This window comes from Rhinatrema bivittatum, chromosome 10 (assembly GCF_901001135.1).
Source record: "Rhinatrema bivittatum chromosome 10, aRhiBiv1.1, whole genome shotgun sequence".
Taxonomy (NCBI): Eukaryota; Metazoa; Chordata; class Amphibia; order Gymnophiona; family Rhinatrematidae; genus Rhinatrema; species Rhinatrema bivittatum.
In genome coordinates this window covers 25,277,990-25,303,880 of record NC_042624.1, presented here as the reverse complement: position 1 = coordinate 25,303,880, position 25,891 = coordinate 25,277,990, and the positions used below count along the sequence as shown (strand labels likewise).

The following is a 25,891-nucleotide window of genomic DNA, read 5'->3' as shown; positions in this document are numbered from 1 at the left end:
ACAGTGTCCAAGGATCCACCCAAACATTAATAACCATAACACATAGGATGCAGTGGGGTTATGAACCAGGGTACAAGTCCCTCTGTCACTCCACCCTCCATTGCCTCAGGTACAAACTTAGGGCTAGATTCAAACTATTGCATGTGAAAGGAAGAGGGGTGTGTTTTAAGATAATAACGTATTTATCAAAATGTGCACCATTTTAGTGGTTCACATAGGTATTACCACAAAGTGCGATAACTCTTTAACACTTTGCAGTAATACCACAATTATTGGAGAGAGAGAGACTGAGACTATCTATAAGGCCCTTCTAGTATTTAGCTATTTATATCTCTGTATAGGAGGCCACCTAGTAACTCGAGGTGAGGTTTAGGTAGTAGTGTAGGGGTTAGGGGCCACTTTGACATGCAGAGTGAGACGTACGAACAGAACAGTGCTCTCTTGTGAAGATTTGATGTCCTTCAGAGTGAGGAAACTCACTCCAAGATGAGATTTGTACACTGTTCTCTCAACCTAGCTTGATGGACTCTCTACCTGGGTAATTGTGACTGACCATGCCAGACCCACTTTCCCCCATCAGGACTTGAACCCAGACCCGTAGCACCCCTGATAGCAGCTAATTGCCCAAATGAGGGACCAGCTACATATGCAAAATTCAACTTGCAGCAGGAAAGATTCACAAATTATTTATCCTTCTTCCAGTACCATTCATGATAGTGAATTTCCACTTCAGTATCCTGAAACCAGAATGATACCTTGGGAACTGGACTGAGTACTCATTATGCAGTCAGTTACTGGGGTCATTTTATCAAATGTTTTACTAAGAATTACATTCCATAGAGATACTTAGGTTTCTAGAGATTTTGAAACAAATTCACCACGGAACTGATATAATTCTGCTCTATATTATGATGTTTTCTCTCAGACATATATTGTTTCTTAATTTCAAAACATACGGGGTCAATTTTAAGTCTAAAAATAAGCAAATAATGATCAGTCCAAGAAAAGGACAATGTACAAACTGGATTTATTGATCAAGTTACCAAAGTTTTCAACAAAATCCAGGTCGAGTGTATGGTGAGGTTTAAGTTTCTCAACTAATACTTTTTGATCAAATCCCAGGTTGCATATTGTTTCTAGAAATTTAATATTGCCTGCTCTCACAGGATTTTCTGTAGGGATATTAAAATCCCTCATGCATAAAACATGATTAAATTGTAATGTGGATTTACTAATTAATTCAGACATTTCAGTTGAAGATAGATGAGAAAAGTCACGGGGATTTTATATCAAGAGTATAGGCCACAAAAACCATCCCTCAATCTTCAGAGTTCATCTATCCAATGCAAGCTCTAAACTTAATATTCTGACATTTACGGAGGAGACCGGATTGCTGGGCCCCGATTCAGGGCCGGACCATCACCCACCCTTCCCGAGCCCGGAAGTGAGAGGGAGGAGCCGCGCGCTCAAAACGCTGCGGCTCTGTGAGACGCTGAGGAGACCGGATTGCTGGGCCCCGATTCAGGGCCGGACCATCACCCACCCTTCCCGAGCCCGGAAGTGAGAGGGAGGAGCCGCGCGCTCAAAACACTGCGGCTCTGTGAGACGCTGAGGAGACCGGATTGCTGGGCCCCGATTCAGGGCTGGACCATCACCCACCCTTCCCGAGCCCGGAAGTGAGAGGGAGGAGCCGCGCGCTCAAAACGCTGCGGCTCTGTGAGACGCTGAGGAGACCGGATTGCTGGGCCCCGATTCAGGGCCGGACCATCACCCACCCTTCCCGAGCCTGGAAGTGAGAGGGAGGAGCCGCGCGCTCAAAACAGCCGCGACTCCGGTGCTTGCCACCGCCGGTGCGTCGCCAAAGCCGGTGCGCACGGCTTTGTCCGGCTTAGTCCGGACTAGGACGGACTGAGGAGAACCCAACATCCACTCTGATTGCTGAGACGCAGACAAAATCAGCTCATAACGATCGACGACCTTGATTCTGAATAAAAGATGCCTCCAAAAAGAAAAGGGAAGGTAAGGGTGTTTCCACCAGAGCCCTTGCCTTCTCTACTTCAATTGGAAATTGATCGGTTTATGACCCAGCTGGAGAAAGAGAGCACCAATGAGTCTGTTGGAGGAAACCCGGAAGGAGAACGAGTTCCCCCCCTTGATGAGGCATCTCTCAGTCCTGATACCCGACCGCCTCCGGAGATGGAGATGGAGATGCAGCAACATCAATTACCGAAGAGGTAAAGCGATTGTTGTCTACTGGAGGAGCAAGCTCCATATTGGACTCCGTGGAAGTTGAGGGATTGCTCCCTCAATCAGAGAAACAAGACTCTTCTCACCCTGAGGATCCAGGTACCACGAGGGCAAATTTAAGACCAGAGACGGTAACGTTGGGGGCAATCTGGGATTTGGTAAATGGACTAAGTGTTACTGTTAATCGACTGGAGGGGAAAATAGACTCAGTAGCTTCAGATCTTCAGCAAAAGTTTATGGGGGTACAAAGACAGACAAATGAAGTAGTAAATAGAATAGGGGAAGCTGAGAAGAAAATAAAGTCCTTACAAGATTTGAGTATAGTTATGGTAAAAGATCAGTTAGGTTGTTCCAGACGATTAGAAACAATGGAGAATAATATTAGACATTTAAATATAAGGGTAATAAACTTTCCTAGAATAGCAGGGGAAATACCTTTTGTTTCCTTTAAAAAATTCTTGGCAGAAGTTCTTGGTTTTTCTGATATTAACAATAATATGCTAGCTATAAATTCATGCTTTTTTGTAAAAAGAACTTCTGCTCAACCTTTGACCATCCCAGCTAATCTAACAAGTTTCTTAGAAAATTCTGAACTACAAGTATTAGGTAGAGAAACTTTGATTGTTTCCTTTATTACATCAATTGATATTAGTACCCTTATGAAAGCCTATTTTCAAAAATTCCCCATTATATATTGTGGCCAGAACATAAAGATCTTTCCAGATCTTGCCCCAATTACAAGAACAAAGAGGTGTGAATTTTTAGATTTGAGACAGAGTTATAGCTTTAGGTTTCTCCTTTTTGTTAAGGTACCCCTGCCGGTGTATAATTAGAAGGGGCACTGAGTCATTTAGCTTCAACCAGTCAGATCAGTTGCGTCAATTTTTAGAATTGCGAGAACCACTTGCTTCATCCCCAGTAGAACCCTAAATAGTGCAGGGGATACATAAAGACCAGCTGCAAATGAGCTGTTTCTTAAATTAAATTTCTTTCTCTTTTCTCCCTTGTAATTGTTTAGCTGTCTCAGAAGTAATATTTATATATTCCTGGAGATATGGTTACTATTTAATTTAAGATTTAAGTTACAAACACATATTATGCAATTATGTACGGTCTTAAGGAGTATTGCTTTGAAATTATTTTTTATCCCTTTTTTTCTTTTCTTGTTTGTAATTGCAGATATGTGATAGAGCTGTTTTATTCAATTCAACCATGATTGAATGTAATGATTAACCTAACTGTAAATTGAAAAATTATAAAGAATTAAAAAAAAAAAAATTCTGACATTTACAGGCTCGAGAGTAAATTATCTCCATCCCCCTCCAGAAGCCTATATTCTGCATTTACTAAAAGACGAATTGCCAGGAGGGCAAGCCTAGGCAAGACATAAATAATTATCCTCTTCTAACCTTAGGCACAGAAATTGCAACTTATACGTAACAAATTATAAATACAAGGATATTTGAAAAGGATAGAACAAACGTTTAAAAGACCAAAATTCAAACCACTGGCCATGCTAACATTTTTAGAAAAAAGGTGATACATTTCAGTCAAGCAATATGATCGCAAAAATGGTTGGAAAAAATAAAAAAGTTGTATTAGATCAGGCACAGTGACCATGCTCTATTAATACTTCAATTAGAAGGCAATACATAATTCTATCAAAACAAGTTTATTAATAACAGGCAATTAGAAGCCAATGTTATCTTAAGAAGTTCTGAAAAAATTATTTTGGGCCACAAACATCTCACACGCAAAATAGTATTCAGTCCTATGGTCTGCTCAAGGGAAGGCACTAAACAGCACGGCCCTTTGGTGTCAGCTCCCCTACAGGACTCATCTTCTTCTAGGGTCGGCTGGCATCTGAGATCACCTACAGAGAGCAGGGCTTAAGGCTGGCAGAGCCCATGGCAGGAAAAGGGAGAGAGACAGCAGCAGCACGACTTAATAAAGGAGGAGGGGAGAATCCAAGGTGGGTAAGAACCGTCCCAGCCCCCTCCTCTCTAAAGCATTTCATGGTACAATAACTGTGCTTTAGGGCTGTATCAAGGCCATCACAGATTGCATTTTGGATCCAGCCAGTGGATCCAGCTTTGGCCAAAAGTAGAGCACAAGTGTCTTTCCACTGCAAAAGTAACTTGCAGCCTGCAGGTCAGATTATCCTTAGGAAGCTACCCTCGAGGCAAGCAGTGGTTTATTCCCATGGTAGAGAGAGATATTTTCTCTGGAGGTACTTTTAGAGATACTTGTCTTTACAATCAGCCTAGGCATAGCAAGAGGACGTGAAACGTGCCCACCTTGTCAGTTCTATAGATGAGAGAAGAAACTGAAACAAAATAAAGCTCTTCCTCCACACTGTACAGCAGATTGTACACAACTAGCATCTCTTACCCTATTACAATGCATTAAACCAGGGGTGGTCAACTCTAGTCCTTGAGAGCCACAAACAGGTCCTGTCTTCAGGATATCCACAATAAATATGCATGAGATAGATTTGCATGCACTACCTCTAATGCATACAAATCTATCTCATGCATGTTTATTGCAGATATCTTGAAAACTTAGTCTGTTTGTGGAACTCAGGGCTAGAGTTGGTCACCCCTGCAGTAGACTGCAAAATTAGAAAGTGGTTGTTGTCTTATATGAGAAGTTTCTCTTTAAGAAAGCTGAAGAACTATGTCCTGTTGAGCGAGTATGTCCCTCAGTATAAAAGGGGAAACTCAAGATTTTGGTGGAGAGTCATTGGAAGGACCCCATCCAAGGAGTGTGTTCAGCCCAGGGCACCTCTCAGTGAGAGAACCCTGCATGGGCTTTTGCCCTCAAAGGGTCTGGCCCCAGGCAATAAGCTGTTCTCATTGGGGAAATAGCCTAGGAATGGTGAGTTTCCTTAAGTGGAGAAACTAAGAGACCCTGACTGATAACGTCTGAGCTTTGAGTTCAGTTTGTTTGTCTGTTCAAAGTTTTATTTATGACCTTTCAGTGACTATAGTATTTTATTTGACTTTGTTTTAAGTATTTTATTGTAATATTGTTACGATTTGTTTAATTTTTTTGTACATCACCTTGGAAGAACTTATTGTAAGTCCTGGAAGGAGATTCATACATTTTTACAAATAATAAATAAATAAGTAAAGAACATACAAAGCAGAAAGATTCAAAATTACCCCTGTCAAATGATAAATGTGTTAATAACACAAAGAAAACACATACTTGAAATATAGGTATACAAATGCTAAAAAATAAGATAGGAGCATTAGAGGGTATAGTACTGAGTGGAAGATAGATATAATTTAATTCTCAGATATCTGGTGGAAGGAAGATAACCAATGGGACATTGTGATACCAGGGTACAAATGATATCAAAATGAAAGGGATGGATCAAACTGGTGGAGGGTGGCACTGTATATTAAAGCGAACACTGAGTCAAACAGGATAAAAGTTCTGCAGGAAACAGAATGCAATGTTGAATCTTTATGGATAGAAATTCCAGGAGAAAAAGGAGAATAAAATAGCAGTTGGGGTATATTACCATTCACGTGGCCAGAATGAACAGACAGACAATGAAATGCTATAAGACATGAGGGAATTAACAAAATCAGCAGCACAATAATAATGGGTGATTTCAATTATCCATTATTGACTGGATGAATGTTACATCAGGACATGCTAGAGGGGTAAAGTTCCTAGATGAAATAAAATGACAGCTTCATGGAGCAGCTGTACAAGAATTAACAAGAGGGAAAACTATTTTAGACCTGGTCCTTGGTACACAGTATTTTGTGTGAGAGATAATAGCATTGGAGTCCCTTGACAATAACAATACAACATGATCAAATTTGACTTAATAACTGGAGGGAGGACACTAAAGAAATCTATTACAACAGCATTTAACTTTCAAAAAGGTGACTATGATAAAATGAGGAAAATGGTTAAGAAAAAATTGAAAGAAGCAACTGCAAAGGTTTACATCAGACATGGACCTTATTTAAAAATATCGTCTTGGAAGCCCAGAGCAGATGTATTCCACACATTAGAAAAGACAGAAGGAAGGCTAAACGACTACCAGTATGGTTAAAAGGCAAGGTACAAAAGGCTACAATATCTAAAAGTAGATGCCAAAGAATGTCTTTTTCAATATATTTATTGGCTGGAGACGTATAAAAGCAATAAAAATGTGTTTTTATCAAACTGACTGGCTGATAGCAATAAAAAAAACATTTTTATTGCTTTCATACGTCTCCAGCCAATAAAGATATTGAAAAAGACATTCTTTGGCATCTACTTTCCTACGTTTGCTCACAGCTTTTCTAGATTGCCTACCGTTTTGCTTTTTGGGCCTATAATATCTAAAAGAACGTCTTTCAAGAAATGGAAAAGGGATCTGAATGAAGAAAATAAGATACAACATAAGCACTGGCAAGTTAGATGCAAAGCTTTGATAAGGAAGGCAAAGAGATAATTGGAAAAGAAACTTGCTGTGGAAGCAAAATCTCATAATAAAAAACTTGTTCAGGTACATTCAAAGTAAAATGCCTGCAATGGAGTCAGTTGGACCATTAGATTATCAAGTAGTAAAAGGGGCACTTAAGTAATTTATTTTGTGTGCCATTCTTGGTAACATTGTGATTATCGGTTGCTTTTTGGTAAGGAAATCTAAGTTATTTTTGTGAAAAAAATAAAATGTGTAGGTTAAAAAATGGGGGGGGGGGGGGGGCACTTAAGGATGACAAGGCCATAGCAGAGAGACGAAATGAATTATTTGCTTCAGTCTTCACTGTGGAAAATGTAAGAGAGATACCCATGTCAGAAATGATATTCAAAGAGGATGATTCAAAGGAACTTAAACAAATTTCAAAGTACCTGGAAGATGTAATATGACAAATTGAAAAACTAAAAAGAGTAGCAAATGACCTGTACCAGATGGTATACATCCCAGAGTGCTGAAAGAACAGAGAAATGAAATTGTGGATCTGCTGTTGGTAATCTGCAAACTGTCATTAAAATCATGTATGGTACCTGAAGACTGGTGGGTGACCAATGTAATGCAAATTTTTAGAAAGGGATCCAGGAAACTACAGACCAATGAGTCTGATGTCTGTGCCAGGCAAAATGGTAGAAACTATCATAAAGAACAAAATTATTGAACATATAGATAGGCCAAATTTAATGGGACAAAGCCAACATTGATTTAGTCAAGGGAAGTCATACCTCACCAATCTGCTACATTTTTTGAAGGAGGAAATAATAATGTGGTTGTGGGAACGAGCGGTGATTCCCATAGGCGTGGAAACTCTAGCCTTCTTAACATAATAACTCTTTAATATAACTTCACACATGCACAACCATAGACTGTCTTCTCCTCAGACAGTGTATGCTCTTTACTTACAGTGTGTGTTGCTTCATCTTAGTTCAAGGTTTGGTCAGTATTGCATACAAGAGCTGCCTTCCTCTCAGAGACATGGCCTGGTCTGGTCATCCCCACCTGGATCCCAACTCTTATTGGAAAGTCTCTGGATACGCTCTCTGAGCTCCACCTGCCCCACAGGATCCCACCTATAGAGCACACTCTCCTTAGTGGATTTAAGGTGGACCAGGCATCCAGATGGGAACACCAGGGGCACTGCCTCACAGTGGTTAAAGGTGAGCCAGTTGATATAGTGTATCTGGATTTCCAGAAAGCATTTGACAATGGCCCTCATGAGAGACTTCTTAAGCAACTTAAGTCATGAGATAGGGGGCAGTGTCCTATTGTGGATTGACAACTGGTTAAAAATCAGAAAATAAAGAGTAGGGCTAAATGGAGAAAGGTGAATTACAATAATCAATGAAAGTCAACACCAGATCATGTGTCAGGGTAGTCAAAGATGAAGTTTGCATATATGGCAAGATATTTTAACTATATTTATTTATTTAAAGTTTTTTTATACCGACATTCATTTGCACATCACATCGGTTTACATGGCACAGGTATAACAACAACATATGAGATTTACATGGAACTAGTATAACAATAACGAGAACATAATTAAGGCATGTCGACAGGGAGAGGTAATGTTAATACTGTTAATGTTATATTGTTAATATGACAGTGGAATGTTATGTAAGAATCCCAAATCACCCCAAACATTTTTACCTCATCATTCAGAGCAACCAATCCATTTTTAATAACCACCTTAGTAGGGGACAAATCAAATCTAGAACATATAGTGAAAGCTAAGCTTATTAGCACAAAGTCAGACTTGCATCTCATGCAAACAGTGATTACCTTCTTTTACGGTCTTCTTGATGATTTTGTCCAGTGGCAAGAGGTTATTAAAGTGAAAGGGTGATAACACAGAACCTCGAGGGATGCCGTACTCTAAGCACTATGTTTAGAGCCAGTTTGAACCCACTGACTTCTGTCTTGAAGATAAGTTTTAAACCCCTCAGAAACAGTACTTTCAGCATCAAATACTAGAGATGTGAATCGTGTGATCAATCGTCTTAACGATCGATTTTGGCTGGGGGGGGGGGGGGGAGGGAATCTGATCGTCGTGGTTTTGTTTTTTTTTAAATCGTTTAAATCGTAAATCGGGGGAGGGCGGGAAAACCAGCACACTAAAACCACCCTAAAACCCACCCCGACCCTTTAAAATAGATCCCCCACTCTCCCGAACCCCCCCAAAATGTTTTAAATTACCTGGGGTCCAGGATGCCCCCCCAAGCTGGCCAAAAGTCCCTGGGGGTCCCTGGGGGTCCGGGAGCGATCTCCTGTGCTCGTGACGTCGGGGGACAGGAAACAAAATGGCGCCGGCGCCATTTCTATTAACGCAGCCGTGGCCCGAGAGTGGAAGATCACACCGGGACCCCCCCACTGGACCCCAGGTAATTTAAAACATTTTGGGGGGGTTCGGGAGGGTGGGGGATCTATTTTAAAGGGTCGGGTGGGTTTTAGGGTTGTTTTAGTGTGCCGGTTTTCCCGCCCTCCCCCCTCACCCGATTTACGATTTTTGATGATAAATCGGGGGAATTCCTATTGTATCGCGCCTCTAACGATTTTTGATGATTTAAAATATATCGGACGATATTTTAAATCGTGAAAAAACGATTCACATCCCTATCAAATACTGAGAATCTAGATAATAAGATAGAAGCATCACCAGTATCAAAGGCTGAACTAAGGTCTAACAGGACTAATCCAGTATCCAAATCATTGTTCAAGTGCCTAAGACATCATCCTGCAATGCGGCAACCAGCGTGAAAAACAAGTATGCCCCAAATCCAGGAAATTGTGATTATCAGGGAATTGTAATAACTGTTGACCAACAGCTCTATTATTGTAGTATTTTTATATTATAATATTATATAGGCTATTTGTTAAAAAAAACAACCTAGCTCTATGTTACTGTAACACTTTACTATTTTTCTCCTACAGCCTAAGTTCGCTTATGTTCTGTTTAATGTAACTTTATTCTTCTCATTTGGTTCATATGAGTTACCCCTGTTGTCTGTAAACCAATGTGACTTTCTGTGACTATCAGTGCTGAGCGTTCATTGGGACCTGATTTGAATGGTACTTCAGAGGAGTTTGCTGTGCCATCCTCTTTGATTTCGGTAATCGCTAATTCAGCGATGATTCAAGCCAAACTGAGCGGCTTGTAAGCCCCTGAGGCAGCTCTTTGAGCGAAACTTGGCCAGAGTCGGGCAAGCTTCAATAAAACCTGTTTTATACCGATCCATCTACGTGTTTCTTTGCTGTCAACCAATGTGATATTGCTATGAACGTCGGTATATAAAAGTTTTTAAATAAATAAATAAAATTAATTTCCCAATGAAAAAGAGGATGGAAAAGGATCTAAAAATTGCTGAAAACAGCAGAACCAAGATTTAATTTATTTCAAAATTGATTGAATCATCTGGCCTTCATAACTGGGCAGCCCAGACACCCATGTTTCTACCTCGCCCCCACCCAGCCTAGTTGACTCCATCAATACAAACAATGAAAACATGACACATACTTTGGATGAAATGGCCGCAGTCATTTATTAGAATCCCTAACAGGGGAGTCTAATTCAGGCGCCGGGTCCAGTCAATAATGTTTACAAATCGCTACTGGGCAGGTGCCAATAACTCTGATTTCCACCACAAGCAGAACCACAGGGTCTTGTTCCTTGCGAACCCACGACTGGTGTCATGACCACCAATCACCGGATGGGATCTCGGCCCGAGCCACCACAAAGCAAGCCCCGCCGGAGCCCATCCCCCATGGCCAACAAGCGATGGCCCCTAGGCCTCTTTCGCACATACAGGCACCTCCCAGCTTCCTTCTAAAGCCTCAGTATTTACAAATGCTTTCCCGGACTGGGCCACTGCCGCCACAGGGATGCGGCACACACAGGCATGGAAATAGCCTCCCCCCCCCCCCCCCCGCACGTGACGGGCTCCCCCCAAACAAATGGCTATGGCTCATGCATCCATCAGGTCCATGAATAACCTCTGAATAGCTTGTAGGAACAAATATTTTCCCAAGTGTGACAAGTATACTCCATCTGAAGCATATAACCTGCACATAAAACTCTGCGCAATGTCCGTACATCCAATCATGTCATCAGTGATATCACCCTGGCATTGTATAGCTTTGGCTACCTGTCAGTTGAACTTGCCAGGGTACCTTCCTCACCTTACTGCCCCGCGCGACCAGATTCAAAGAAATCTGAAACGTGAAGAAGCTTACAACCATGTCTGTATTAGGGATGTGAATCGTGTGTCCGATCGTCTTAACGATCGAAATCATCTGGCAGGAGAAGAAAATCGTGTTTGGCACGATTTTTTAGTTAAAAAAATCAGTTTTTCCGATTAGTATGCACTAACGGAAGTTAGTGCGCACTAACAGAAAATGATACAATTTGACACTTTTAGGTCAGTTAAGGTCAGTTTAGGAATGAATATGTATTCCTATTGGCTGCCCTCTTATTTATTCATGTTACCAAGGTTCCCACTGACAATACATGGGGGATGGGAAATGGAAACAGTTGGTAGCTTGACAAAAAAAGTAATGTGATCAGTCAATGTGACTAGAACTTGTGCCCTATCCCTGATACTCAGTGCCATATCCCTGATACCGGGAGTGTTGTGATCTTCCTGCACACACTAGTGCCCTAACCCTGATACCGGGAGTGTTGTGATCTTCCTGCACACACTAGTGCCCTAACCCTCATACCGGGAGTGTTGTGATCTTCCTGCACACAGTGCCCTATCCCTGATACCGGGAGTGTTGTGATCTTCTTGCAAGGAATCACATGTATCACAGAGACATAGTCATGGGTGGGCAGTTGCCCACCCTATTTGGGCCAAGACCCACCCAATCGGAAGAGGCCTGTTGGAGCAATGCCATCGTGGGATCCCATCTCCACGACTGCAAAAAGGAGGGAAGGAGCTGCAAGGCTACTGCAGGATCCCCTCCCCATGTCGGTGAAGAGAAGAGACAGAGCTGCAAGGCTGCCATGGGATCCCATTCCTGTGGTAGTAGAAGTAGGACTTTGGCTGTGCCTAATGAAAAGGTCCTGCATGTGTGTGGGTGAGAATGGAAGCTTGAATGTGTTTATGTGAACATGAGAATGAGAGCCTGGGTGAGAATGGGAGCCTGGATGTGTATATGGATGAGAATGGTAGCTTGAATGTGTGCATGTGGGTGAGATTGGGTGCCTGGGTGTGTGTCTCTGTGTATGCAAAAGAATGGGGGGGGGGAGAGTGAGAGCTTACCTGCTCTATCATACACACCTAGAGAGAGTGATAGCTTGTGTGTGTGTGTGTGAGAGAGAGAGAGGGAGGAAGGGAAGTAGGAGAAGAGAGACACTGAAAAGGAATTACGAAATGAGCGTCAAGAGAAAAATGGGAAGAGAAAAAAAGAGACCAGGACCAACTGATTAGAAAAATGCAAAGATTAGACTGTTCAGAGACTTTAGTTTCTCAGGCTTTCTATTTTGGTTTTGTCTGCATGTTTCTGTTTGTAATTTGTAGTCTCTTATTTCTATATTAGGTAAAGATTGGTCTCTGTTTTGCCTGTGTGTGTGACTGAAGTGCAGTATTTCTGCTAGCATGTAGTTTCTCTGTAGCAGTCCAGCTTGTTCTGTTACTCCAGTAGGTGGTGTATTAATGTTCTTGGGCCTGGTGTAGTATTTGCATTGCTGCTTTTTCATAAGGTTACTGTTATTTGAGTCCCGAGAGTCAGTGCTGTGACTGTATGGTACGGAAAGGTTCTAGATGTCTCTTTCTTTGCAGGAGTTTGTGTTATTTCACAAAATAGCAATGGAGGAATATTTTTTTTGAGGCGACACCAGAATTTGAATATTTTTTTCGTTGGTTTTAATGTGAATTGTCCTAGCTCTGCTCTGCACCTGTTCGATGATTAATGATATTTTATTGTTGTTATGATTTCTGGCTTTTTACAAAGAGGATTCATGAAAGAATACATTGATTTTTGTTTTATTACATGATCAATTGGATCTGATTGTTTTCTTTTTATATGCATTTATAAATTGCAATAAATATAAAATAAATTCATACAGATTACTAAGGAATTTTTAATGCTGGTAAGTGTTTAAAATATTTTACCTCAATTATTACAAAGTTTCATGCATGATACATAATGGCTGTTGCAAACTATTTAGAAAGCTATTAGCATTATTTATCAATACGAATACAACTAGTAGGTCTCAGATCTGCATGCCTACAGCCCACCCATGTTAACCTTGTGCGCTCCCAAAAAATCAATTCTGGCTATGCCACTGCTGTATCATGCAAAACAAGGAATCACATGCCCCTATACTATACAGAAATGTAACACTCTGCTCTATTTACAACATACTATACTGCACTGAAAGTTGTGATTGAACAGTCTGCTCAATCATTCTGCATACTGTAACATACAGAGCAAGGAATCACATGCCCCCTACTATACAGAAATATAACACTATCTACAATCATACTATACTGTACCGAAGTATGCCATACAATATTCTGCTCAGTCATACTGTAAACTGTATCACAGAGAACAAGGACTCATATGCCCCCATACTGTACAGAAAAATAACACTCTGCTCTAAAATCATATTATACTGTATTGAAGAATGTCATACAACAGTCTCTCAGTCATTCTGCATATTGTATCATAGAGAATAAGGAATCACATGCCCCATACAGTACAGAAATCTAACTATCTACAATCATACTATACCGACGGATGCCATACAATATTCTGCTCATTCGCACTGCAAACTGTATCATAGAGAACAAGGAATCCGAATATTATATATGAGATACTCCCACAACACTCTTCCTCATACCTCTTTAGACTGACCAGAAGGATGAGCCACACCACATTCTGGCCATGACCCCTCACAGAGTTCTCTCCGGAAGCTCTCTGTCCATCCCTCCCTTTACTACATGGTATAGATGGATACATCCTAGAGTACCTTGACCCATTCCTTCCCATGCAATACTATACAGAAATAGATATCACACAGCGCTCTGACCCATCCCTAATCATATTGTATGTATACACCACCCACAGTACACTATAGACTATATTACCATCCCTCCCCATTTTATACTTACGGAAGAAAGCTTCTGATATTTACCCAGTGCTGATCCAACCTGAAGATTTGTAAACTAATATATGCAAATATCTATCTATATCTTACAGAACTGTAAGTATAGCCCTGAAAAAACCATACATTCCTGAATTAGAATGCACCTATAGAAAAGTTAGGTAATAATAAAAAAAGTCAAATGCTTTTAAAAAAAGTGCTCATAGGTTTAAGATAATGCTGTTGTAGTTTCCCATCACCCATATAACGGTCTTCAGTTTCTATCCTTGTTCCACATTTATAAAAGCCACATTCGTTTTCACTCTCAAAAGAGACCAATGCTTCTGACTGCTTCCAGTATTTCAGGCATGGAATATGTTTATGGATTTGCTCTGTACTTTCAAGCTTTAGAAAGAAAGACAGAAAGACGCTGCGTGCCGTGCCGTGGGAGAGAGGGCAGCACGCTATGAGCATCGCATAACCGAGAAAGACGCTGCGTGCCGTGCCGCGAGAGAGAGGGCAGCGCGCTATAAGCATCGCGTAACCGAGAAAGACGCCGCGTGCCGTGCGAGAGAGGGCAGCGCGCTATGAGCATCGCGTAACCGAGAAAGAAGCTGCGTGCCGTGCCGTGGGAGAGAGGGCAGCACGCTATGAGCATCGCATAACCGAGAAAGACGCTGCGTGCCGTGCCGCGGGAGAGAGGGCAGCGCGCTATAAGCATCGCGTAACCGAGAAAGACGCTGCATGCCGTGTGAGAGAGGGCAGCGCGCTATGAGCATCGCGTAACCGAGAAAGAAGCTGCGTGCCGTGCGAGAGAGGGCAGTGCGCTATGAGCATCGCGTAACCGAGAAAGAAGCTGCGTGCCGTGCGAGAGAGGGCAGTGCGCTATGAGCATCGCGTAACCGAGAAAGAAGCTGCGTGCCGTGCCGCGGGAGAGAGGGCAGCGCGCTATGAGCATCACATAACTGCATCTGCCTTATTCCATAGCAGGATACTTGCCTAAAGTTTCTTCCAAGCAGCCGCCTCCAAATGTGCTCACTCTGTCCTCGTTTGGTCTCTTATTTCATGTACTTTGCTTCCTGTTAGTTATTGCTAAACCAATGGGAAGGATTCCGAATGGTTCCACTAACTTATCCTCAGTGACCTTTAATCAGAGCTGACACGGGGGAAGGAGATGTGTATATTACAGCAGCCAATATGTCAGTCGTCTACAGTAAGAGATTTGTTTTTCAGAAGTAAACAGAACTGGCACGCCTGAGGAGTCAGAGAAAGGTGAGGATCACTCCTAACCCGGCGTCATCGCTGCTAGTACAGATTTCTTTTTTGCAAATAGACACAGGTTTCTCTGGGCTACTGGTGGGTTTAATATTAAAGTGTTCCTTCAGTGACGTGTTTATTCATCAAGCTACTGTCCTGGTAAATCCCAGGCGAGAGTTCCCAATAACGAGTAATTAGTACATTTGTAATTAGAATGTATCGCGCAGTCCATTCTCCGGGAATCTCCTTGCGTTACTACAGTAAGCGAGCATGGCAGAGAAAGCTGAACCTGGAACCAGTGCCCCAGTAAGTCCTGGAAGGCTCGCAGGCGGGTCATTCAATCAAGAACATCAAAACAGCAACACACAATCCTGTGTCACTCACAGCGCCACGTTTACACTATTCCAGCTGCAGAGAGCACGACCGATGAATCAGACTTTAAACTGAGTCCATATTCTGCTGGATCCTGACAGTGTTTTATGCTTCAGCCTGGATCATGAGTGGAAGGGTTTGATGTCAGTCATACAGAAGATACAAAACCTCTCAGGTGCGGCAAAATCCAAGGAAGGGCAGAATGGAAGTCCCATATGAAATTAAAGGTTGCCACGAAATCTCTCCTTAAAATGCATTGGCATCAGAAATCCAACAAATTATATCCAAAGCACATGTCTTCCCCAAGGCATAAATCTGACACTTAAGCAACCTGGTGTAACCCCACCCCTGTGTGCATATTCTGCACGGGTGGGGCCATAAAAGCATTTTTAGTCTCTTCGGGACATGACCCAGGCTAGCAGTGCACACTGTCTCCTTCTGTCCGAGTTGTGGGTCCTTTGTTGGATGGGGGAAGGTTACCATTCAAGGCCTTGAGTGCTAAGGCTGTCTCTGTGCCCCTGGGAGAGAAGCGTCCCAGGAGAAAGCTCACGCTGTGCATCCATTGTACAAGAGCCACTCCAGATCCGGGGTGGTGTCCAGAACTGAAGGTCACTTGCAGATAAGCAGTGGTACACGGGCACAACTGAGTCAGTCCTCAGCCCCACCATTAAGCTGTTCACTTTGCAGTTCTCTCTCTCAATCTGGGCAGAAGTATCCCTTACAGGGAGCAAGGGTGCCCCCACGTCCTAGGGAGTGGAGGAGTGGAAGCCCAGGGTGGAGAAGGCTCCCGCTTTTGTTGTGTGGCAGGGATTCCCAACAGCCTCTCTCTCTCCCCAGGGCACAGACTCCTGTGTGCTGTGCTGAATGTTTCCCATTGACTCATTACTCACACTTCCTTGTTCTCTTTGTGCTTTGATTCCTTACGGGAGAAATCCAGACTCAACAACAGGGAGGAAGGGGTAAGCCAAACACTTCCCCCTCAGTCTCAAAACAAATCTCTTCCCTTGAAAAGCAATTTAACACCGGAGAGTCCTGGCACCAGGTCACTGCCTCCTCCGTCCTCGTCAAGGTGTAGAGGGGGAAGGTCAGCCCCAAAAACAGGGCGCCCCCCCCCAATCCCCGAGTCCAGGTGGTGAACAGGGTCTCAATGGGCCTCCTACCAAGACAATGTAAAAGCGGCCAGTGAGCAGCGTGGATGGAAACCCTCCTGACCCTGATGGGGATATCCTGCTTTCCCTGACCGGCCCTGAAAAACAACCAAGGCTAAGCTCCTCACGTCCTCCTAACTCCGACGCAAACCACAAGGGCTCTCCACAGACTCCCTCCAGGGGGACGGCCATTCCAGACCCCTCAAGCCTATCCTCCCCCTTACAGACCTGCACTGCTCCAACTCGAAATCAGGACTTACCCAAGGCTCACTGGGAACAGAGAATGGCTACCGGTCACCCAGCTTTCAGAGCGGCAGGAAAGTAATTGTCCTAATTCCACCTCTCACAAGAGATGTCCGCTGAGAACTGGGGCAGCCAGGGTTACCATCCCAGTGACCTGCCTGCGTTACTTTACCCTTCGCTGCCTCCGTTACAAACTTAGGGGCCGATGAAATGTTTTGGCGGAGGAAGCGGGCGCTGAACAGTCAGCGCCCGCGTTCGTAATGAGTCTCCCTGTGGGGGGCGCCGTGCAATATTTAAATTGGGGGGAGGGGGGGAGTCGCGTTAGCACGGAGAGCCCGAGTGCGTCGGCCCTCCGCAGGTTAGGAAAACCGACTCCGAGTTTATTTCCCTAAACGCCGCACAGTCAGGGGTTCAGGACGCTTCTCAATTGAGCGTCCGTTTCCTGCACCCGACTGCAGGAGTTATTTTTTTTTATTATTTATTTATTCAATTTTACAACTTATACACAAAGAACCCTTTGCATTCAATCAGGAGGAATATTCAAAAGAAAAATATTACACCACATTAATTGTAATATACAATTATTTTTAAACGATAATATTTATCCCCTTTTTTCTAAGTAACATGGGAAAGGAACAGAGAAAAGAAAAGGAGTGGATAAGAAAAATTTAAACTAGCACTCTGTTAACAACCCATTCATTTATAATTTAGAACCAGATCTTTTAGGTTATAGGGGTTTCCTTTCTGGCATCTATGAAGCCCCTTAACTGTTCTGGATTAAAGAAAACATAAGTGTTCCCAGAGTGTTTTACTACGCATCTTGCGGGGTAACGCAGAAGAAAATTTGCACCAAGAGCTATAACTTCAGGGCGCATAGTTATAAATGATTTTCTGCGTAGTTGTGTAACCCTGGAGAGATCAGGAAAAATACGGATTAATCCACCCAAATATGTTGTATTAATTGCTTTAAAGTAGTGTTTCATTATCATGGCTCTATCATACTCTGAAAACAGAGAAACAAAGAGTACAGTTCTTTCAGAAGTTTCAAGTCCAGAACTTTCCAAATACTGAGATAAGTTGTTGAAATTCCCAGTATCCCCTACTGGGGATATCTGTATTTGGCTCTGTCCTTGTCTTAAAAATAAGATCTTTTTTACAGATGGTATCTGTTCTTCTGGGATCTGTAGAATTTCCTTCAGATATCTCTTAAAAGTTAGTAATGGAATTTCCCCCACCACTTTCGGGAAATTCAAAACCCTTAGGTTTAGCTGTCTGAGATAATTTTCTACTGATTCTAGTCGTCTTGTTAAAATCCCCTGATCTTTCACACATATAGCATTTATATCAGACATTTGTTTTAACTCTAATTTTACTTGCTGTAATTCTTGTGATTGTTCTGTTCCCCTCCGATGTAATTGCTTGTCAATAGAGTCCATTTTGAGTGAGATTTCCTCCGTTTTTTGGGCTTGCTCATTAAATGCCATAGTTAACCCCGCAACCAAGTCCCAGAGGGACTCTATTGTGATTTCCGTCAGTCTTTTCACCTCTATGGGACCTCTTACTAGGCCACCCGTTCCCTCTCCTCCACCCACAGCTGTTCTAGGTCTCTGCAACATATCCTCATTTCGGTACTCACTCCTTGCTAGAGATGTGAATCGTGTCCTCGATCGTCTTAACGATCGATTTCGGCTGGGAGGGGGAGGGAATCGTATTGTTGCCGTTTGGGGGGGTAAAATATCGTGATATATCGTTAAAATCGTTAAAACCCGCTAAAACCCACCCCCGACCCTTTAAATTAAATCCCCCACCCTCCCGAACCCCCCCCAAATGACTTAAATTACCTGGTGGTCCAGCGGCGGTCCGGAACGGCAGCGGTCCGGAACGGGCTCCTGCTACTGAATCTTGTTGTCTTCGGCCGGCGCCATTTTCCAAAATGGCGCCGAAAAATGGCGGCGGCCATAGACCAACAGGATTCGACGGCAGGAGGTCCTTCCGGACCCCCGCTGGACTTTTGGCAAGTCTTGTGGGGGTCAGGAGGCCCCCCCCAAGCTGGCCAAAAGTTCCTGGAGGTCCAGCGGGGGTCAGGGAGCGATTTCCCGCCGCGAATCGTTTTCCGTACGGAAAATGGCGCCGGCAGGAGATCGACTGCAGGAGGTCGTTCAGCGAGGGTTCTGGCGCCTCGCTGAACGACCTCCTGCAGTCGATCTCCTGCCGGCGCCATTTTCCGTACGGAAAACGATTCGCGGCGGGAAATCGCTCCCTGACCCCCGCTGGACCTCCAGGAACTTTTGGCCAGCTTGGGGGGGGGCCTCCTGACCCCCACAAGACTTGCCAAAAGTCCAGCGGGGGTCCGGAAGGACCTCCTGCCGTCGAATCCTGTTGGTCTATGGCCGCCGCCATTTTTCGGCGCCATTTTGGAAAATGGCGCCGGCCGAAGACAACAAGATTCAGTAGCAGGAGCCCGTTCCGGATCCCCAGGTAATTTAAGTCATTTGGGGGGGGGTTCGGGAGGGTGGGGGATTGAAGGAGGTAGGATTTGGCAAGGAAATGTTTAAGTTATTTGGGGGGGGTTCGGGAGGGTGGGGGATTTAATTTAAAGGGTCGGGGTGGGTTTTAGCGGGTTTTAGTGTGCCGGCTCACGATTCTAACGATTTATAACGATAAATCGTTAGAATCTCTATTGTATTGTGTTCCATAACGGTTTAAGACGATATTAAAATTATCGGACGATAATTTTAATCGTCCTAAAACGATTCACATCCCTACTCCTTGCTGCAGCTTCAAAAGGGCTCGAGGCATCGGGTGATCCCTCCACTTTCGCGGAACTTCCTGGCAGTCCACCCAATGAAGTCGCCCCTGTGACAATTTGCACTGGCGACTCAACTTGCCCAGCTGTCCACGCTGAGGTAATCGGCGGTAATCGTGGTTCTGGTGGGGACAGCGATATATCCCCAAGCGGGGAAGGGACTCCTCTTCCCACACCGCTAGCGGGGCTCGTTGTCCCTAATGGAATGGGTGACGCAAATTCAGTGATTACCCGCTGTCCTGTGGTTGGTGAGGGTTCGGGTGGATAGACCCTCACCTTCCCCTTTCTTTTGTGCGGCATTATTAAAGAAATCCTATTTAGGACAAATGAAAGACAGGAGCGCTGAAATTACGTCAGCAAACAGCTAGATTTTCCAATCTGTGGCGACTCGCGCCGGACGGTGACACGCGCCGAGGGAGACCAGCTTTTGTACTGCCAGTCCCAAGCTGATGACGTCGGCGTCGATTCGTGGGCGGGGCTCCAGGGGCCGGGAAAACGCGTCTCCTCCACCCCAGCAAAAAGGTAATCCGGCTCGGCTAGTCAGTAATTCTTTTCAAGAAAAATCTCCTCTGCTCCGTCCAGGAGTTATTTTTTAACTTTTTTTTTTTTTGTTAAATTTGTTTACTTTTTCCTCCTCCTTAATATCGCATCGATATTAAGTAGGAGGCAGTACGGAAAAGCAGTTAATTTCTGATCACTAAATGTGCGTCCTAGACGTGCATTTATTTTTTTGCATCGGTAGTGAATGCTGATAGCCTCAATCACAGGCACTTGCGCGTGATGAGTGCTATTAGACTCACTCCGCGTTGGACGTGCGTTGTAGACGCGCTAATCCCCTTATTGTATAAGGGGATTAATTAGCGCCTATACAACCTGCGTTGAACTGCGGCCTTTACAATGCGTTCGGCTGAGTGCACTGTATTGCATCAGTCCCTTAGGAGCTCATTTGCTAAGTGTCAGTAGGGCTCACTGCATGGTATTTGGCTATCACCACATGGTATTTTAGATTACCATACGGTCATTTTTTTCACTAATTTTAATGCCAATCAAGAAATCTCATGCAAACCATGGAGATGAGGCTTGCCTTCAGCTTCTTCTGATAAAATAACGAATGAGTAAACCCATCCGTGGGTGTGGGGCCATGGAAGAGTTTTACTGCCTCTTTGGGGCTGAACGTAGTCTCTCACTCCCAAGGGCTGGGGGAAGGACTTGGCTTTCAGGGCCCAGGGTGGCTTGTTGAGCTTTTATCCCTGGGAGAGAGGTACGTTACCTTTGCTCTGAGCGGTAGACGTGCCAAAAAGCAAGGCTGGAGACTTTTGTGTAGTGTCCAAAGAAAATAACAAAAGTCTTTCCTAATGATAATTCAGAGAGGTAAATGTCACAATAAACTCAGTCCTCAGCACCACACTGGCTTTTTAAATTCTAGTCTTCTCCCCCAATCTGCGTGAGTCTCAAATACCAGGGCAAGAGAACTTCCACCCTCCAAGGCTTGGATGAGTAGAGTCCCCAGGTGGGCAGGGAGTCCTTTCAGCTGAGAAGGAAAAAGCTTTTCCAAAGCTGCTAAAAAAAAAGATAAGGCAAAATCTCAGTCTTTGCACAGTCCTACTCCTCTCTCTCTCTCCTGAAGATGGGCGTCTCCTGTCGTCTTCCCCTCTCAGACAAATCCCCGATAGGAGGGATCCTGGCAAGAACACTAGAAGTCAATGTCTGGGCAGGTCACAGAGGGGCAGATCTTCCATACCCAGGGTCCCGCAGGACCTCTCCCCGAGCTGCAACCTGGGGTCTCACAGTCATCGTTCAAAAAGGTGAAAGTTCCCAAAAAAAACAAACAAACCGGGACACCACCCTGCACCTAAGGAGAGGAGTCACCCACCTTACCCAAAAGTCCTAGGCTAAGTGGAGCCCGAGCCCAAACTTAACTCAACGGAAAAATCTCTCCAACCCCCCTGCAAACTAATATTGCCCCCAGAGCTGTCAAGAGAGAGAGCTGCTTATAAACCCTAAGAGGGGAGGGCCACTCCAGCATGCTCAGAAGGAGGGGCTACATACAAATAACACCACTGCTAATTATTCCCCTCTAACTGCACGATCCCTATCTCAGAGGAGATCACCCAGGGCACCACTGCTAATTATTCCCCTCTAACTGCACGATCCCTATCTCAGAGGAGATCACCCAGGGCACCACTGCTAATTATTCCCCTCTAACTGCACGATCCCTATCTCAGAGGAGATCACCCAGGGCACCACTGCTAATTATTCCCCTCTAACTGCACGATCCCTATCTCAGAGGAGATCACCCAGGGCACCTCTGCTAATTATTCCCCTCTAACTGCACGATCCCTATCTCAGAGGAGATCACCCAGGGCACCACTGCTAATTATTCCCCTCTAACTGCACGATCCCTGTCTCAGAGGAGATCACCAGGGCACCACTGCTAATTATTCCCCTCTAACTGCACGATCCCTGTCTCAGAGGAGATCACCCAGGGCACCACTGCTAATTATTCCCCTCTAACTGCACGACCCCCGTCTCAGAGGAGATCACCCAGGGCACCTCTGCTAATTATTCCCCTCTAACTGCACGATCCCCGTCTCAGAGGAGATCACCCAGGGCACCACTGCTAATTATTCCCCTCTAACTGCACGACCCCCGTCTCAGAGGAGATCACCCAGGGCACCTCTGCTAATTATTCCCCTCTAACTGCACGATCCCTGTCTCAGAGGAGATCACCCAGGGCACCACTGCTAATTATTCCCCTCTAACTGCACGACCCCCGTCTCAGAGGAGATCACCCAGGGCACCTCTGCTAATTATTCCCCTCTAACTGCACGACCCCCGTCTCAGAGGAGATCACCAGGGCACCACTGCTAATTATTCCCCTCTAACTGCACGATCCCTATCTCAGAGGAGATCACCCAGGGCACCTCTGCTAATTATTCCCCTCTAACTGCACGATCCCTGTCTCAGAGGAGATCACCAGGGCACCACTGCTAATTATTCCCCTCTAACTGCACGATCCCTGTCTCAGAGGAGATCACCCAGGGCACCACTGCTAATTATTCCCCTCTAACTGCACGACCCCCGTCTCAGAGGAGATCACCAGGGCACCACTGCTAATTATTCCCCTCTAACTGCACGATCCCTATCTCAGAGGAGATCACCCAGGGCACCTCTGCTAATTATTCCCCTCTAACTGCACGATCCCTGTCTCAGAGGAGATCACCAGGGCACCACTGCTAATTATTCCCCTCTAACTGCACGATCCCTGTCTCAGAGGAGATCACCCAGGGCACCACTGCTAATTATTCCCCTCTAACTGCACGATCCCTGTCTCAGAGGAGATCACCCAGGGCACCACTGCTAATTATTCCCCTCTAACTGCACGATCCCTATCTCAGAGGAGATCACCCAGGGCACCACTGCTAATTATTCCCCTCTAACTGCACGATCCCCGTCTCAGAGGAGATCACCCAGGGCACCACTGCTAATTATTCCCCTCTAACTGCACGATCCCTATCTCAGAGGAGATCACCCAGGGCACCACTGCTAATTATTCCCCTCTAACTGCACGATCCCCGTCTCAGAGGAGATCACCCAGGGCATCACTGCTAATTATTCCCCTCTAACTGCACGATCCCTATCTCAGAGGAGATCACCCAGGGCACCACTGCTAAGCTGGCCCGAGGGACCATTACAGGTGTTTTTTAAAAAATATTTCTCATCTGGAAGAAATTGCTACACCTCCGTAGTTGCCGCTATTGGGGATATTCCCTAAATAAAGCCTGGAAATGGCCAATACTGTGCATTATTTTTCCCAAACCCTCCTAACACAGCTACCCAGTTCTCAGCCTATAAAAACGTTACCTGCCAGGCCCTGCTTCTTCTAGCCAAAATGTTTGGCCAGTCTAGTGTGGCTTGCAGACTGGATGCTGCAGGCTGCTTAAGCAGCAAGAGAGAGAGGAGGCTGAGATGCCACTGGTGCCCAAGCCAGTAGAGAGGCAGAGCAGCAGCAGGTGCAGAAGGGAGCTGCAGAGGGCACGTCCGGTATCACCATGCAGTGCCCGCCAGGAGCACAGATTCCATCCCTGCGCCGCATTGCTGGCTCTGCCAGAGGCGGACGAGATCAGGGGTACAGCTCAAGCTCGTTATACGAAGAGTTTAAAGCAGTCACAGGCAGGTCCCATGCCACCCTAGGATTCATGAAACTCCTGAGCTCACTGCATTTCATGGTTTCAGGCTCCTTCCAAAAATACAGTCAGCATCATAGGAGGCAGGTCCCAAGCCACGTTTTCCAGGTGTTTACATCAGAGCCACGTGCAGCTGAGCTCACATTTATATCAGAGGTGAGAATGGCAGGCTCTGAAGAGAGATTTCTAGGCCATGGCACAATTCCCATTGCCCTGCACTCATGTAGTCCTCATCCTACCACAATGGGAAACTCTTCCACTCCCTCCATGTGCAGGTAGTGTATGATGTACAAATGCATAGCCTTAATGTTGTGCTGAGGTGCCTGGGACCCACCCATAGCCCTAATACCCTGCGGCAATCAGCATTTGTTTGTGCACTTTGATGATGGAAGGTGTGGTCATGGTTGCAAATTTCTGTTTCCTATCTTTTGTGTGTATGCCAGGGAGACATGTAGCAGCTAAGGAACAGCGTACCTATCATGATTAATTCATTTAGAAGCATTATCTCTGCATGTGCGTCACTGTCTCACATTCCCACACTCCTTAGATGGAGGGGTGAGGAGGGGGGTAGAGGGAAGCAAAAGAGCTGGGAAGCGACCACTGGAGGCAGCTTTTCATACATGACCCTGCTTATCCCATTCACAGTCTAATAGATTATAAACAAGGGTCTCACCATTACAAGTTCATGAGTATTTTCATCTTAACTACATGGTAAGCTCTTCAGAGAAGGGACCCTCAAGTATGGTTTTTCTTCCAACAGAAAATCAAAAGCACTGTCCCAGTACAATCCAACGTGGGTGGAAAATAAATACTGAACCACAATACTCCACCTCATCAACAACTTTATGCTATTATATTATAGACCATCATAATAGGCGTCATCAGAAAAATGTAATTAAACACTTTCTCTTCAGCCTTATCCATAATCATAGGTCTACAAAAAAGTGTCCCATTATTTTTTTCTTGTTTGTTATGCATTTGAAAAATATCAAAATAAACGTTCGTTTTTCAGATTTTATAATTGTAATGTCATAACTTATCTGATATCAGTGACGCCAAACAGCCATCACAAAATGATTCTTTCCTAGGTCATTTTCTGCACGGACCTCTGTGTTCTTCTCAACGTTGAAATGCCCATCTATCATCAGCCTGTCACGGGACCATAGTTTGCATCCTGACGGTCTATAATATAATAGCATAATGTTTTCTTCCAGCAGAACAGCAAATGCTGATTGTCGTCATAGACGTCCTCAGCTGTAATAGCATTTTCAGAATGAGAGCCACATCGAAACTGTTAAGATTTTGCCCGCTACACAATGCCAACCCTACTCTGCTGCCTCCTGCAGTGATGCTTCCGTACTAGCAGAGGCCGCCCGTGATCTCTGCTCAGAACTATTCCAGCCGTCTCCTCAGGGGCCTCCTGGCTCAGCCCACGATGCAGCCTCCTCTCCACCAGAGAACCTCAGTGAACGTAAGCCTCCTTCTTACTGCCTGCACCACACCCGGCCTCCAGCCCTATGGAAACCCAGCCTTGCCTATGTCCTATCGCCTTTCCATGCAGTCACTCTCGGTCGGCTCTCTGACGTGGTCGCTGTTTCCCCGCCTGAAGCTTTGTGGCTTAGGCCTTAGGTTTCCCCATGCTTGCTCTCATTCCCTATTTCTTGATCCTTTGGCGTAGTAGAAAACAGACCAGGGTCAACGAAGTCATCTGTTAAAGAGAGCTTGCCTGTAGAACTCAGACCTTGTAGACGGGGGCTCTAGTCAAGCAACTATTTTATCCTATTGGGAATGTGAATCTTGCCAGCACATGAATCCTGCATTACAACCTGAATGCAAAACCTGAAAGGTTCCTAACCCAGAAACGCCTTTTTGGAACGGTAACCAGCATCAAGTAGAGATGAACTGTTCTGTGCTGCAACCGAACCAGCTGCATCTCAGAAAACCACCTCTGTATGCCAGTGATCTGAATCCGGTACCAGTCAAGACAAAGCCAGATTCAGCTGCGGCCCAGGAAATCATTTCTGATAGACATAAAACAATGAACTGTCTTGTTGTCACCTACAT

At 44.7% G+C, this 25,891-nt stretch overlaps 1 protein-coding gene across 3 annotated transcripts in view; it reads right to left on the bottom strand.

Annotated features, from left to right (window-relative positions):
* LOC115099856 (dimethylaniline monooxygenase [N-oxide-forming] 5-like) overlaps positions 1-25,891 on the bottom strand; it is an 86,618-nt gene that overhangs the window by 59,671 nt on the left and 1,056 nt on the right. Inside the window, exon 1 of one of the 3 annotated variants that reach the window (XM_029617750.1) lies at positions 14,814-14,950. The exons of the other annotated variants lie outside the window; for them this stretch is intronic. The gene's annotated coding sequence lies outside the window, so the exon portion shown is untranslated. Of the gene's footprint in view, positions 1-14,813; positions 14,951-25,891 lie in introns of those variants that run through there. 3 annotated transcript variants of the gene reach the window in all.